General features: G+C 36.5%; 1 protein-coding gene across 3 annotated transcripts in view; it reads right to left on the bottom strand.

The window, feature by feature from the left end:
• Positions 1–14,533, bottom strand: part of Atrnl1 (attractin like 1) — a 590,535-nt gene that overhangs the window by 340,247 nt on the left and 235,755 nt on the right. The window lies entirely within an intron of this gene.

Genomic DNA, 14,533 nt, shown 5'->3' on the forward strand with positions numbered 1-14,533 from the left:
CCTCTTGAAAGCCTGAAAACTTAACCAGCTTAGTTCCTGGTTTTCACGCCTTATAGAACGTTTCTGCCATCACTTCCTGGGATTAAAGGCTCACTTCCTGGAATTAAAGTCATGAGTCACCATGCCTGGCTGTTTCCAGTGTGGCCTTGAACTCACAAAGATCCAGATGGATCTCTGCCTCCCAAGTGATAGAATTAAAGGTGTGTGACTGCCACCATTTTCTGACCTCTATGCCTGTCTAGTGGCTGTTCTGTTTTCTGACCTCAGATAAGTTTATTAGAATGCACAATATTTTGGGGGACACAATACCACCACAGCCTGGTCTACAAAGTGAGATGCCAGGACAGGCACCAAAACTACACAGACAAACCCTGTCTCAAAAAACCCCAAAAAAGAAAAGAAAAATATTACATGCCTTCAGATATTCAAAAGCATGTGTCATATTTAACATCACTTCTGGACAAAAATTTAATATAATAGCAATACAATTAAATGCTATTTCCAGGGTAAGTAGATACTCAAAATCCTCCAAAGTATCTCAGGTATGGAATCACTGGAGGTATTTGCCAAGTCTGAACATCCCTATCTATCGGGCATGTGTCCTTGTAGGAGCTTCTCCAGCCACAGGAAAGTTATTCCATATGAAAATGAATTGCCCTAATGGACCATGCCTATGTCCTGAGCAAAGATGATTCCATGTTTACCTTTCTTATTCAAATCTACCCATATTTCAGTGGTTTCAAAAGCACTACCATTTTGGATGAAACACCACAGTACTCAGAGTAAGAGTTCATTCCCTCTTAGAAGTCTGTCCTTAGTTAAGACGTTCTGTTCCACTTGCTGCCTTCTGGCATGCTGGGAGAAATGAGAGCCCGTGGATGTTTAGGTGATGGATTACTGGCTGGAAGGTCAGCTTTCCCTACCACATCTGTGATTGCAATTTCAGGGAGGCCTTTGCTTGGCAATGTTGGTTCACCCTGGGCTGCTAGGTTCCAAGAAAGAGCATCTAATTAACTAGTTTCCACGAGGGAAGAAAAAAGCACCTAAGACTCAGGAGCAACACATTTCACCCACATCTGATACACAACTGTCACAGTGGCCCACCCACAAGATCAGATACACAACTGTCACAGTGGCCCACCCACAAGACTACACAACGGCATCAATACTTGATCTAGAGGCCCTGGAGTCACTGAAGTAAGAGTCCACAAAAATATAAAAATAAAGCCAAAGTATTGCTAACTGGAATTATGTCAAATTTCAACCTTGGAGCAGGAAGTATCTATGAATGTGAATTACAGAAGACACAAAAGCTTGATGTCCCCACTAAACATAAACAGTAACTTCTTATATTTTATTGCTGAAATTCTAAGCCCTGGGTTGAATCTTATGCCTTTTGGGGGGTAGAGTATTTTAAGATGATTGATTTACAAATGTTCCGCCCTCATGATTGGGATTAAGTGTCCTCAAAAACTGAGAAGGTGGAGAGTTGGCCGCTCCCTTCCAGTGTGAGGCCATGCAGCTCAAAGGCACCGCCTATGAGCAGATGCAGGTCATCTGCAGATACTGATCTGCTGGGGTCTGGGGTCTTGTAAACCCCGTTTCTGTCCCTTGCAGGCTACACAGCTCATGTGGGTGCATTACAGCAACATGGATGGGTCAGGACGATGCTCAGAGAATGGAGGAAGAAGCAAATGACAACCAGAGAAAGAGAGGCTAAGCTCAAGGCAGAAGGAACTTCAGGAACAAAAACTGCTGAGAGATTAACAACCGAACAGAAAAGGGGGGAAGACGAATAGTTGGCAGAGAAAGAGAAACATAAGATTCATGAACACTGGAAAATAACCACTACTTTGCAGAATTCATAATGCGCAACTTAAAAGTCCATTATAAAACTGCAGTTTCTCCATATGGTCTTCATGCAACTGGTGGGAAATAGTACCAAAAAAAACTCTGAAAAGAAACACAGTGATAAACATAAAAGACACAGAGTGAATATGGTACAGAAAAACCTCGCTCAGGAATACACTAAGCAAAGATACCAAAGAAAGTGAAGTATAAAGTTTCAATAGCTAAAAAGAAAAACAGTAAGGGCATGAATATGGGATTAAATAAATTAGGATACAGTGTATGAGATAATGTGTCTGTAGAAGTAGAAATAAAATCTGTAATGGCAATACCCACTTTGTAGTTTTAGAAACAAAAATGGTGTGTGGTAGAAGGAACATACTGCATTGATTCACCTCCAATGTGGAAATTTTTGTATAGATTATAATTTCTGACATTGTGATGCCCTTGGCAATCAATCACTACCATGCCAATGTTTAATTTCCAGTATTCTTTTCTCTCTTGATAGCACATGGAACTGTTTTTGCCATGTATCATATGATACCTCAGGTTTGGGAAATTATGAAATGATATTATTTTATGTAAGAAATAATTGATGTGGAATTACATATTTGCATTTACTAGAACATGCATAAAGGAAATCTGGAAGGACAGATAAGATAGAAGTGTCCATCCGCCACCTATGGGACTTAGGGAGAAGGGCTTAAGGAAGATGTGAGCATGTGCAAAAGCATTCAGTCTCTACTTCAGTTCATTCTAATTTGGAAAGATATGAATGTATTGTGTTGAAAGCCAGATTTAATTAAAATAAAATCTGATACCCCAAATCAATTGTTTTACAACTCTTATGAGAAACTATCTGCAATTACTTCTCACTCATCACCTTCCACGTCAAGTGGAACAAATGCGGACTTTGGTCCAGGCTCTGGGGACTTGGTGAGAACACACAGGAAGTGATATCAGAGCTGTGGAAATGAGTGCAAGTGTTTTGTGATCCACAGGAACTGCAAATGGTGGGAACATAGGGAGGATCTGCATCTTAAATCTTCAGTCACACACAAAGTTAGCACACACTTTAATAACTAGACATTCTGACTTCAATACCTCATGACTTAGCATTCCCATTTTCAGTTTATGGAGTTCACTTTCAACATTAAATTTCTGTTATTAAAAAAAGATGAGGTCAATGAGAACATATTCTGTTCCCTGTGAACTTCAATATTGATAAAAAAAAAAAGAAAAGAAAAGAAAAAACTTACAATACCCTTTTCCTCAAACTGAAATCACACATATGACTAACAGCCTGCACAAAGTGTGTGGGCTACTTACTATGTGTGACAATAACCTCTGCCAGACCGGTTTCTATGTACCCACATTCATAAAAAGTTATTCACTGTTATCGTTAACTGCCAGCTTTCAGTACAAAGTCACCTTCAATTGAAATCCACAAACATTTATCTTGAGAAAAATAAAAAGCAATTCTACGCACAATAATGAGGCATATTAAATATTGTAACAACTAGATAAAGGGTGACGGTACTGAGCCATCAAGAGGGAAGACCGTAAAGGTTTTATAGAGGTTAAACAGAAAGGATCATAGACAGTGAGACTGTTACTCGTTATGTATTAATCTCCTTGCCAGAAGTGTCTGAGAAATTTATTTGATTGGAAAACTAAAGAACCACTATTAAAATATTTCTTCGTTATTCATTAATGAGCAGGTTATTTGCTAATTGTAAGGCCTAAAATTTAAATCTGTTTTATGAAAATAAGGAAAATATGCTCATGTACTGATCTAAGAGGACACATTAGTATACAATTTCAATCAGGATATAATTAAAATTTGGGGTTAAAAATAGAAAACATCAACAGAAATAGTACAAGTGAAGTTAATCCTAATAATTTTGTCTTTGAATAGGCTGCTGGGATGCATGGTATCACTAAATGACATTATCAGAAAATACATTTAATTAATATGAAATTTTCTTGACAAATTGGGTTCCATAACATTGAATGGAAGATAAATTTTATTACACAAGCTTTAATTTTTTCTAATTAAAGTATATTTTTTCACCTGAGAAAATTATACCAGCATACCTTAAAGATTAACTGATACACAGTAGTTCATACAGCACGCATTCTAAGTGAAAAGGCACAATCATGGTCTATAAACTACACTAACACTAATTACTAAAATATTGAGACTATTGTGTAATAATATAAAACACTAACCTTATAGGTAATGAATACTATACACTTTCACATAGAAGCAGATTCTAAGCTCAATCATCACTGAAACGTGATGACATTTTTACGTTCACATCAACACAACAGAGCCACTCTGTGTCCTAAGGGAGTGAGAGTCTACTAATTTTGCTATGACCAACTGGACAAACAGATACTTCCTGACTCGCCATCTGCAGAACTGGTTTTCAATCCCCAGAACCTGAAATATAATTCACCATTAACTACAGCATTGCCTCATTCTTGATGTGCTAGCGCCCAGAATTCTTGGGCGGTTTCCTGGTTCTGTGCCCATGCCCTAGACAGAGTTCCCACAACAAAACGCTCTAAGAACCAGGCTTCACGGCTCCTTAACACAGCACACAAGACAGCACGACACGCAAACACCCAAGCTCTTTATAAATACATTTATGTAAGAAAAACTGTAGTGTTCTAAATACTTCAGCATTTTCATTTGTTTCAACAGATTAAAAAAAAAATAACTTGAAGTAATCCTTAGAGGTTATAATTTAACTTCTCCCCACACTCCATTCAGTCTCCTTGAATAGTCACAATAGTCTCAACAGCATCATTTAGCAACACAACTGTCCTAAAATAATAGGGAATTTAATTATATTTTGCATTTCAAAGCACTTGCTACATGGAAAACAATTTTGTGCAACTTATATGAGTATTCTAAGATAAAAGAATAGCCAAAGGTTATATGTAAATTACTAATTATCTAAAGGAAGCAAAACAGATTTACTGCTCACTTTATGTTAGCACATCTGCCAGGCAAAACAGGATTCTGAAAGTAATAATATATTCTCCAGTTTTGTGAGATGAATGTTTCACACTGATGATGTAATGAAAATTCTCCTTCTGGGAATGGCAGATATCTCATATTAGGATCAAAAACTTTGGGCTTTATATGTTTTTAAAAGTCAAAGAGAGTTTCAACTGTGAACTGTGCTGCACTCCACTTAAGGAACTTAAACACATGTTAGCATTTTTACGGAAGAAGTTATTAAAAAAAAACTAGATATGCATGTTTATGGAAATTAATGCTACTTTATAATAATAACTTGGCATTTTCAAGAAAAAAACATTTGCACTAATAGAAACATTTGATAGAGAACAGTAATTAATCATGAAGATGGTCAAAGAAGGTTTCCAAATGATATGGTGACTGTTCGGGTTTTCAATTGCACATATTTTGCAAATCTTGACCACTATTAACTTAATTTTGAAATTCTGATCATTTGAGCTATTAGTAACTGAAGAGTCAGTGATGCAAAGTCATTAGAACCAAATAAGGCAAAATAGTAAATTCTGCTTCTAAAGTCCCAGAGTGGAAGTCCACGGCTTGAAAGGCACAAGTTAGTACCATTCTTCAACAACAAAATTAGATTTTAAAAACATTTATAAATAAGTAATATAATGACCTTATCACTATATCAGCTCTCAATATCAACTTATGAAGTATGCAAACACACATAAACACATATTACGTAAAAGAGTTATCAGTATATTAACTTAAACCTATAGGGCTTTCTCATGGCCTGCTGTGTCCTGAGTCACTTCCTGAAGTGCTGACTTCCGTGTACCACTGTTATAAATCTTAGTAAGTCCCATAAAGTTATGAAGAGCTACTTCAAAATAATATGAGTTGAGAACTGTCTCCAAATCACACAGAAAGTCAGGAATTCTTATGAAACTCTATAAAAAACACCTAAGCACAGAGTTTGCCATGAGATCCTGTCACTTAGTAATGTCAGAAGGTCTACATGGTCTAAGCAACACAAACACAAACTCAAGAGCCCAGCTGGGACAAGAATACCAATCATGCTAAAGTGAACAGGGAACAATCACCAGGTATTAACTCTACATAATAGACAACTATGAAAAGCGGAGAGCAGGAGAGCCTTGCCCCAGGGAAGTACACATCAATTGGTCTTCTGATACCAAATGGGAGCCCTGAAAACATACAAACAAGTATCATTATACAGACTGAGCAGAGGGTATTTATGTCTTGAGGAATACATATGTGTATATACACATATGCATGCAACAATAAAAAACGAGGCCATACATTTGAAAGAGAGAAATAAGGGGTATATGTGAAGATTTTGGAGGAAGAAAAGGGAAGGCGGAAATGATGTAATTGTATTATGATCTCATATATAAATATGAAATAACTAAAAAATATATTATACTTAAGAGCAATAAATAATAGAAACAATGATAACAAAGAGACAAATATATAAGCTCATCAACTCATGTAAATGTTATTTTAATATGGTAACTAACTTGAAATTACAAAAATTTCTTACATTTTAAAGATTTTTTTTCTGTTAAATGGGTAATACAGACTATGATGTCATTTATGAGAAAAATGTAGGAAAAATAATGTATGCTGACATGGCTTGTATATGCATGTAATAATGTTAGAAGAACACAGCAAGAAAAATAAAACTGATTGGTTAGTTACATGGAGAAAATCAAGGGGCTGGACAAGAATGTAATTTTGAATTCTGAAGCAAAAAGATATGTTACCTGTTATAATTTATATGAAAACAAGAAAGAGATACAAAATGTTAAATTTATGTTAGCTCATCTGCTAGCCAAATAATGATTCTCCAAGTAATAACAAACCGTTCATCATTGGAACGAAGCTCCTTTCTGAAGGCGAACTGCCTGTGTTTGCTTCTGATAAAAAGAAAAATTACTTCTAAACATTCTCTATTACTAGAATAAAACTTCATGATGCCAATTTGCCAAAGAAATGGGAAACTATGTCTATAAAAGGAGCTCTAAGGGAAGAGATCATTCTCATCCCTACCTATTCCGAATAAAAAGAAACTGTCCACCACTATCTTGGCTGTGGAATAAACTCAAGTTTGGATTGCCGTCCATGTGCAAAGGTGTTAAAACGGAATAATGTGTTTCATACTTAAAATAATTAATATGTAATAATAGTTTCATTCTCAAAACTAGAATCATGAGTGAAGCTAATACCATGTTCATTTGATATAATATAAAGAATGTGTTGCATAAATATTATTAAAAGACAATTCATGGCATTAAATGACATGGAATTAAATCAAATTATAATTACAGGAGCCTCAAAGAATCTGAAAAGAGATGAACAGCACACTCAGCATTACTGAAGGTATTTTCTAGATGAAGGCATCATTTATCTTAGGGCTGTGATGCCTGGAGATGAGGGATGTGCTCCACAGGAGACACAAAGTCAACCACAGAAGGTTTTCTTTTTAATCACTGGTTTTTAAACCACTGCTAGAGACTGAGTTTGTGCACAATGTCAGAATAATTCAGTGTATTAACTATCTCTATGTTACAAAAAATGCAATTGAGTTACTGTGAAAGCAACACTATAGAATTTGATAATAGCAGAAAGCAAATTTATTCTAAATTAAGTATGAAATATGGAATTAAGATAGTTTTATCCTGCCATGCAGTTACTTAGTCCTGCACAATGCATAATCAGCCTACATAAAATTATCATACTAGAAGCATTTTCCCTCAAGTCAGAACCAGATGGATAGACTCCGAATATTCACAAGTGGAAACATTTAGCTTAGGAAACAAAGCACCCATAAAGTCTGTGCTGGGTTAAGCATGCACACTTACGGCCAAGTGTTATACCAGCAACAAAGAATTCTACAAGTGTAATGAATGGTACCATGCAGGAGGATGCTCAACACAGGCGGAACTATTTGTCTCAATTACACATGCAGAAGTATTTGTCTCAATTGTAACTTTAGGACTGTGGTCAAATTCTTTTATTAAGCATCAATTTACAAAAAAATGGATGAAGTTAATACAGAACACTTGAAGCATTATCACTTTAACTGTCAACTTTTATTGTATCGACTCCAATGTCAAAATTCAAACTCTTTTCATATCATATAATAATTCATGCAACATATTACAATATAAGAACACTACATAGGCTTAAAAATGAACACAATTTAGAAATATATGTATATAAACATTCATGTATTCAACAATTAATGAGTAAGGAGGCCATAAATTTGAGAGAACAAGGAAGAATTATAAGGGATTGCTTGGAGGGAGAAATGTAATTATATTATAATCTCAAAATTTTAAAAAAAACGTAAAAATAAAAATAAATAAATAGTAAACACACACAACAGGTACAAGTCTGCTTTTCTATACTACCTAGAAGAACCATCCACAGATGACACCTCCCACAGTGAGCTGGGCTCTTCCCCTAAATCATTAATTACAAAAATGTACCACAGGCTTGTCCACAAGACAATGTGCTTGGGGCACTTTTTCAACTGATGTTTCCTCTCCAAAATGACTGCCTGTGTCAAGTTGATATAAAACTAGGTGGCATAAGGTGTTTGTCTTGCAATCCTGGTGACCTGAGCTCCATCTCTGAAACCCAAGGAACGGTGGGAGGAGAGAAAAATCTCCACGAAGTTGTTCTATGACATACAAACATGTCAGCGCGCTCTCTCTCTCTCTCTCTCTCTCTCTCTCTCTCTCTCTCTCTCTCTCTCTCTCAATAACGAAATATTTAAAAACTCTGAAGAAAACCACTGTTGGAAAGAGGTACAAAAAAAGAAAAGAGTCCAAGATGTGCAGGAGCTTCTATCATGACAGTAATATGTAATTCAATGCCTAATATTCTTTGTATTACACATAGACAACAAGAAATACAACTCATACTCACCGAAGTTGGATACATTTCAAAGGGATGCACCAGATAAACACTTGGCATTGATTAACTCTATAGCATAATCCTTTAAAAGTTGGCCCCAACAATACTTGACACTTTTTAACAAATTTTAATCTCTCTCAACTAGGATGTTTTACAACAGATAGAACTATAACCACTGCTGATAGGATGACATTTCTGATGTGTGCGTCACTACACCCATGAATGTAAATAATGTTATCATCATCGGTGACATTATGTGAAATAAAATATTTTCAACTATTGAAAAGCCATTTATGTTCTCAGTGTCTGTGATACTGGTGTTATATTTAGGAAGTGGTCTCCTGCGCCTATCTATTGCTGAAACTGAGAAGCTTCTGTAAGGCAAAGGACACAGTAAATAAGACAAAACGACAGTCTACAGAATGGGAAAAGATTTTCACCAACCCCACATCTGACAGAGGGCTGATCTCCAAAATATATAAAGAACTCAAGAAACTGAACATCAAAATAACAAACAATCCAATTAAAAAATGGGCTACATAGCTAAACAGAGAATTCTCAAAGAAAGAATTTTAAATGGACGAAAGACATTTAAGGAATTGCTCAACATCCTTAATTATCAGGGAAATGCAAATCAAAATGACTCTGAGATACCATCTTACACCTGTCAAAATGGCTAAGATCAAAAGCACTGCAGACAGCTTATGTTGGAGAGGATGTGGAGCAAAGGGAACACTCCTCCACTGTTGGTGGGAATGTAAACTTGTACAACCACTGTGGAAATCAGTATGGCGGTTTCTCAGAAAATTAGGAATGGAACTACCTCAAGACCCAGCCATCCCACTCTTGGGCATCTACCCAAGGAATGCTGATTTATACCATAAAGATACATGCTCAGCTATGTTCATAGCAGCACTATTTGTAATAGCCAGAACCTGGAAACAACCTAGATGCCCCTCAATTGAAGAGTGGATTAAGAAAATGTGGTACATATACACAATGAAGTACTACTCAGCAGAGAAAAACAATGACATCATGAAACTTGCAAGCGAAAGGATGGAACTAAAAAATATCATCCTGAGTGAGGTAGCACAGACTCAGAAGGACAAACATGGTATGTACCCACTCATAAGTGGATTCTAGATATAAAGCAAAGGGTAATCAGGCAACAACCCACAACTCCAGAGAAGCTAACTAACAAGGAGGTCCCAAAGAGGGATGCATGGACCACCCTGGAAAGGGGAAATAGATAAGATCTCCATGAGTGAACTGGGGATGAGAGGTGGGCAATGGAGGGTAGGGGGTAGGGGAGGAGACATAAGGAAATGGGATGGTTGAACTGAAACAGGACAGGAAGGGGAATGCAATGAAAGAGATACCATGATAGAGGGAGACATCATGGGACAGAGAGAAACCCGGTGCAAGGGAAGTTGCCAGGAATCCCCAAGGATGACCCAAGCCTGGGCTACTAGCAATAGTGGAGAGGGTGCCTGAACTGAACTGGCTTGCCCTGGAGATCAGACCAGTGAATACCCTAACCGTCATCACAGAACTTTTCTCCAATGACTGATGGAAGCAGAAGCAGAGATCCACAGCCAATCACTAGACAGAGCTCCAGGAGTCCAGTCAAAGAGAGAGAAGAGGGATTCTATGAGCAAGTGCATCAGGATCATGATGGGGAAACCTACAGGGATGACCAAACCAAACTAGAGGGAACTCATGAAAGTTGGATCAATTGCTATGGAGCCTACATGGACTGGACAAGGCCCTTTGCATGGAAAGAATGTTGTGTAGTTTGATCTGCTTAGGAGGCCCCTGGCGGTAGGATCAGGATCCATCCCTGGTGCATGAGTGGGCTTTGTGGAGCCCACTACCTATGATGAGACACTTTGTGTAGCCTTAAGGCAGGGGAAAGAGCTTGGACTTGCCTCTACTGAATGTGCCTCCACATGGGAGGCCTTGCCCTCTTGTGGGAGGGAGTGGAGGATGGATTGGGAGGGGGAGGCTGGGGGGATATGAGGAGGGAAGAGGAGGATCTTTGACTGGTGTGCAAAATGAATGAAAAAATTTTCTTAAGAAAAAGAAAATGATTTATGAAAACATAGATTATTAAGTTTAAAAATTTTTATAAGTACAATAAGTAATTTAATTTGTTTCTATTTTCTTTGTATAAATATGAATTTTACATGGTTAAGTCAGTCTTTAAATAATCCTATGAAAGGTATTTCAATAAATATAGAATAAACATTCCCTGTGGTGAGGGAGTACTGTGCTGGACCTAAGCAAGCCTTGCTCCTCCTTCCTATGTGTTACATCAAATAAGAATTGATCATATCTTCATATTACAGAATCTGCAGTATATTCCCACCACAACAAACAGGTGCTTAGGAACATTATAAATGGTCAACTACAAATCAAACCTGCTTTCATGAAGTCATATAGTTCATTGAGCTTGGATTTTGGAATCTGACAGACTTGACTTTGAATTATAGCTTCTCCAGATAATATGGCAAGCACTCCCCTCTAGAGTCCATAAGTAGGAAAAAGCAAATGCTTATCTCTTAGGACAAAGATAAGTCAAAGTCTAAACTTTTAGGTTCTTCTTTCTTGTCTCTAATTTAAGTATTTGTTTGAGACTGGTAGTGCCCACTTCCATGAACATAATGCCATTCCCATAAGCACAAGTTATCAGAAAGAGCATGCTATATATGTTCCAGATAAAGAAAGTTTTAAGATGCATAACTTTCTGAGGATAAGATTTAGTCTGACCGATTCGCTTGTTTTCTGAATAGACTTGGAACAATACTTCAGGAAGTCACTGGAAGAAAGAACAGCATGTTTCATATTAACACATCTGTACTTCATTCTGTTTTCAGCTACAAACATCTCAAATTAAGGAGGCAGAACGTACTTCAAGAACCTTTTGAAATAATATGAAATTGTTTTCATATGCAAGGTCTCTCTATTAATATCTTTGAATGAGTTTATTTTAAAGAACTAGGCAGTTATATATATATGTATATATATATATATTTAGAATATATTATTTAATTAAATAATATATTAAATAATATAGTATTTAAAATCAAATTACTAGATTAAAGAATGTTTCTTTATATCGAAAAGATGATATACATAGTTCACATGTTGTAATTGCTGCCCAAGCATACCTCTCCCTTGTTTTAAAAGCAAATCATGACCTGATGCTAGAGTATTGTATTTTTTTCTGTCACTCTAAGCCCAGACTTTAGAGGGAGAGTCTCTTTTCTGCTCCACAGTGAACATCTGCATCAAAGCTGGAGATTATAAATCAAGCAAACAAAGCCTGGGAACCACAACAGCAGTCAAACTGCCAAGACATCCACAATAAAATGACATAGAGCCCATTCAAGAGGGGGAAATCCATGTCTGATACTGTAAAGTTAGGTGAGAACTTGACCTGGAGATGCCTGAGATGATAGAAGAGAATCTACTGTCATTTTCCTAAATTAACATAGCTGCCAACTGTATTCTCGATATTTTCCTTGTATTCACAGGAAATTGGAATATTAAGTCCCCATCAAAGTTCTTTTTGCAGAAGACAGGGGCTACTACAGAGATTCACAATGGTCAAAATTTAAAGAAGTCTAATGACAAGGTGCTCAGCACAAATCCAGCCATAAAGCCAGAAAACATCAAGAGTAGGGTATGTATGGGGCAGGGGGCTTTTAAGAGCCAGAGGATAGGGATGGCCGCCACAAAGTAGTTTCTTCTAGACATGACAGTGTGTCACACCTACAAACTCTCAACAATAGGGCGGCTTACAAACCACTCCAGGAGACAGGACAATGTATATGGGTGAAAATCCCTCAAAGCTGCATCCCTCAATGAAGGGCTCTACAGAGTCAATGGCTGCTGAAGGAGGAAGAGCTTTCTACATGGAAAGGCACTTGATAGGTTTCCCAATCCTAAGGGATCAGTCCTACACACATGTACATACAGGCAACATTAACTGAATTCAGTAGGGTGTGTGTGTGCATGCATGCAACACAAGAAGAGCTGGAAAGATGGGAAGGGTAGAAATGATGTAAATATAGTGTACTCATTTATGAAATTGTTGATTAATTAACATTTTTAAATTTTAGATAAAGAATAAAATTTGGGAGAATAAAGACTTAAGCATGTATATCCAAATACATTTGTGTACAGATATTTGTCTGAATACATAAAAAGTAAGGTTTTATGGCTAATCATATAATGTTTCATCAGAGAAAGTCACTATCACTGGCAATTTCTTCTTCTTCTTCTTTTTTTTTTTTTTTTTTTTTTTTTTGAGACAGGGTTTCTCTGTGTAGCTTTGTGCCTCTCTGGAACTCACTTGGTAGCCAGGCTGGCCTCGAACTCACAGAGATCCGCCTGGCTCTGCTTCCCGAGTGCTGGGATTAAAGGCGTGCGCCACCACCGCCCGGCCAACTGGCAATTTCTTAATCTACCTAAATAATTGGGACCAAACAATGATGATGCCCAACATTTTTAAAAACTATATTTCAGGAAATAATTTTCATATTTTATATTTTATTTAGAATCACTGAAAATGTTTGCATATTAATTCTATATACATTTATCCAATACTTCACATTCCTAATTCACTTCCATTACTAACTCATTTCCAAAAATTTTTCATTTCCAAAAATTTTCTCATTTCCAAAAATTTTCCAAATAATCCAGGAGTTTCCTAAGTATTGTGTGTTTATATGTAATGTGTTGGATGTTGCTTAAAGATGGAGTATTGTCTCAAAACTTTAGCCTATGACCTTTCTGTTGTCATTAGTATTTATCTATCAGTCTGCAATACAGAAAGAAAAACACTTAAACTCAAAGCTCTTACACATAAGTTTTAGTTGATCATTTTCAATTAAAACACAAGGCTAATGACAATAAATCCAAGTCTAGATTTTATACTGCACGACTCCAAAATGTATGGTTAAGTTCATAGGACATCTCTTTATACCAGGCTTTTTATCTTACTTATTTTTAAGTGCGAGAGGATCCCAATATTCTAGAAAGGTCTTGTTAAATACTGTGGTTAAATTCTATATTAATATTTTTGAAAATCTGAAGAAATTGAAATTTAACTGAGTTTATAAAGGAAATAAACTCATCGTTTAAAGACTCGTGGATAACATGAATGAGGCCCCCCTTACTAAGGAATGTGGGTTTCCCTGTTAGACCCTCACTAAGACACACTCCAACTAAATCATTCCAAACATAGAAAAACAAAGTTTCCTAGTAGAAAATACTTCATTTCTTTTAACTATTAAATAGTCATAGTATTTTTGTTAGACAAATAAATGATTATAATAAAAGTTAGAACATCTTGATTTGTCTATGTCTTAAGATAAGTATGAAACTTTCAAACTCAGAGTTGAATGGCTCAGTGGTTAGCACTTATTATTCTTCTTGGCCTAGGTTTAATCCCCAGGACCCACATGGCAGCTCATAACTATCTGGAACTTCAGTTCCAGAATATCAGATACCTTCTGGACTGTGGACACCAGGCATTCATGTGGTGCACAGACATGCATGCAGACGAAACACTCACACATTTTAAAAACACCTGAAACTCCAATATTAAAATGAAGACACTCAAAACAGCAACTTGTCAAGTCATTTTTTAGCACACATCTGGTGTAAAAAAATATTTTTTGTAATGTAATGACCAATTAAACTAGAATGTATACTTGAAGATAAATGTTTTCAATACCTGGG

The sequence above is a fragment of the Peromyscus leucopus genome, chromosome 1 (genome assembly GCF_004664715.2).
Source record: "Peromyscus leucopus breed LL Stock chromosome 1, UCI_PerLeu_2.1, whole genome shotgun sequence".
NCBI lineage: Eukaryota > Metazoa > Chordata > Mammalia > Rodentia > Cricetidae > Peromyscus > Peromyscus leucopus.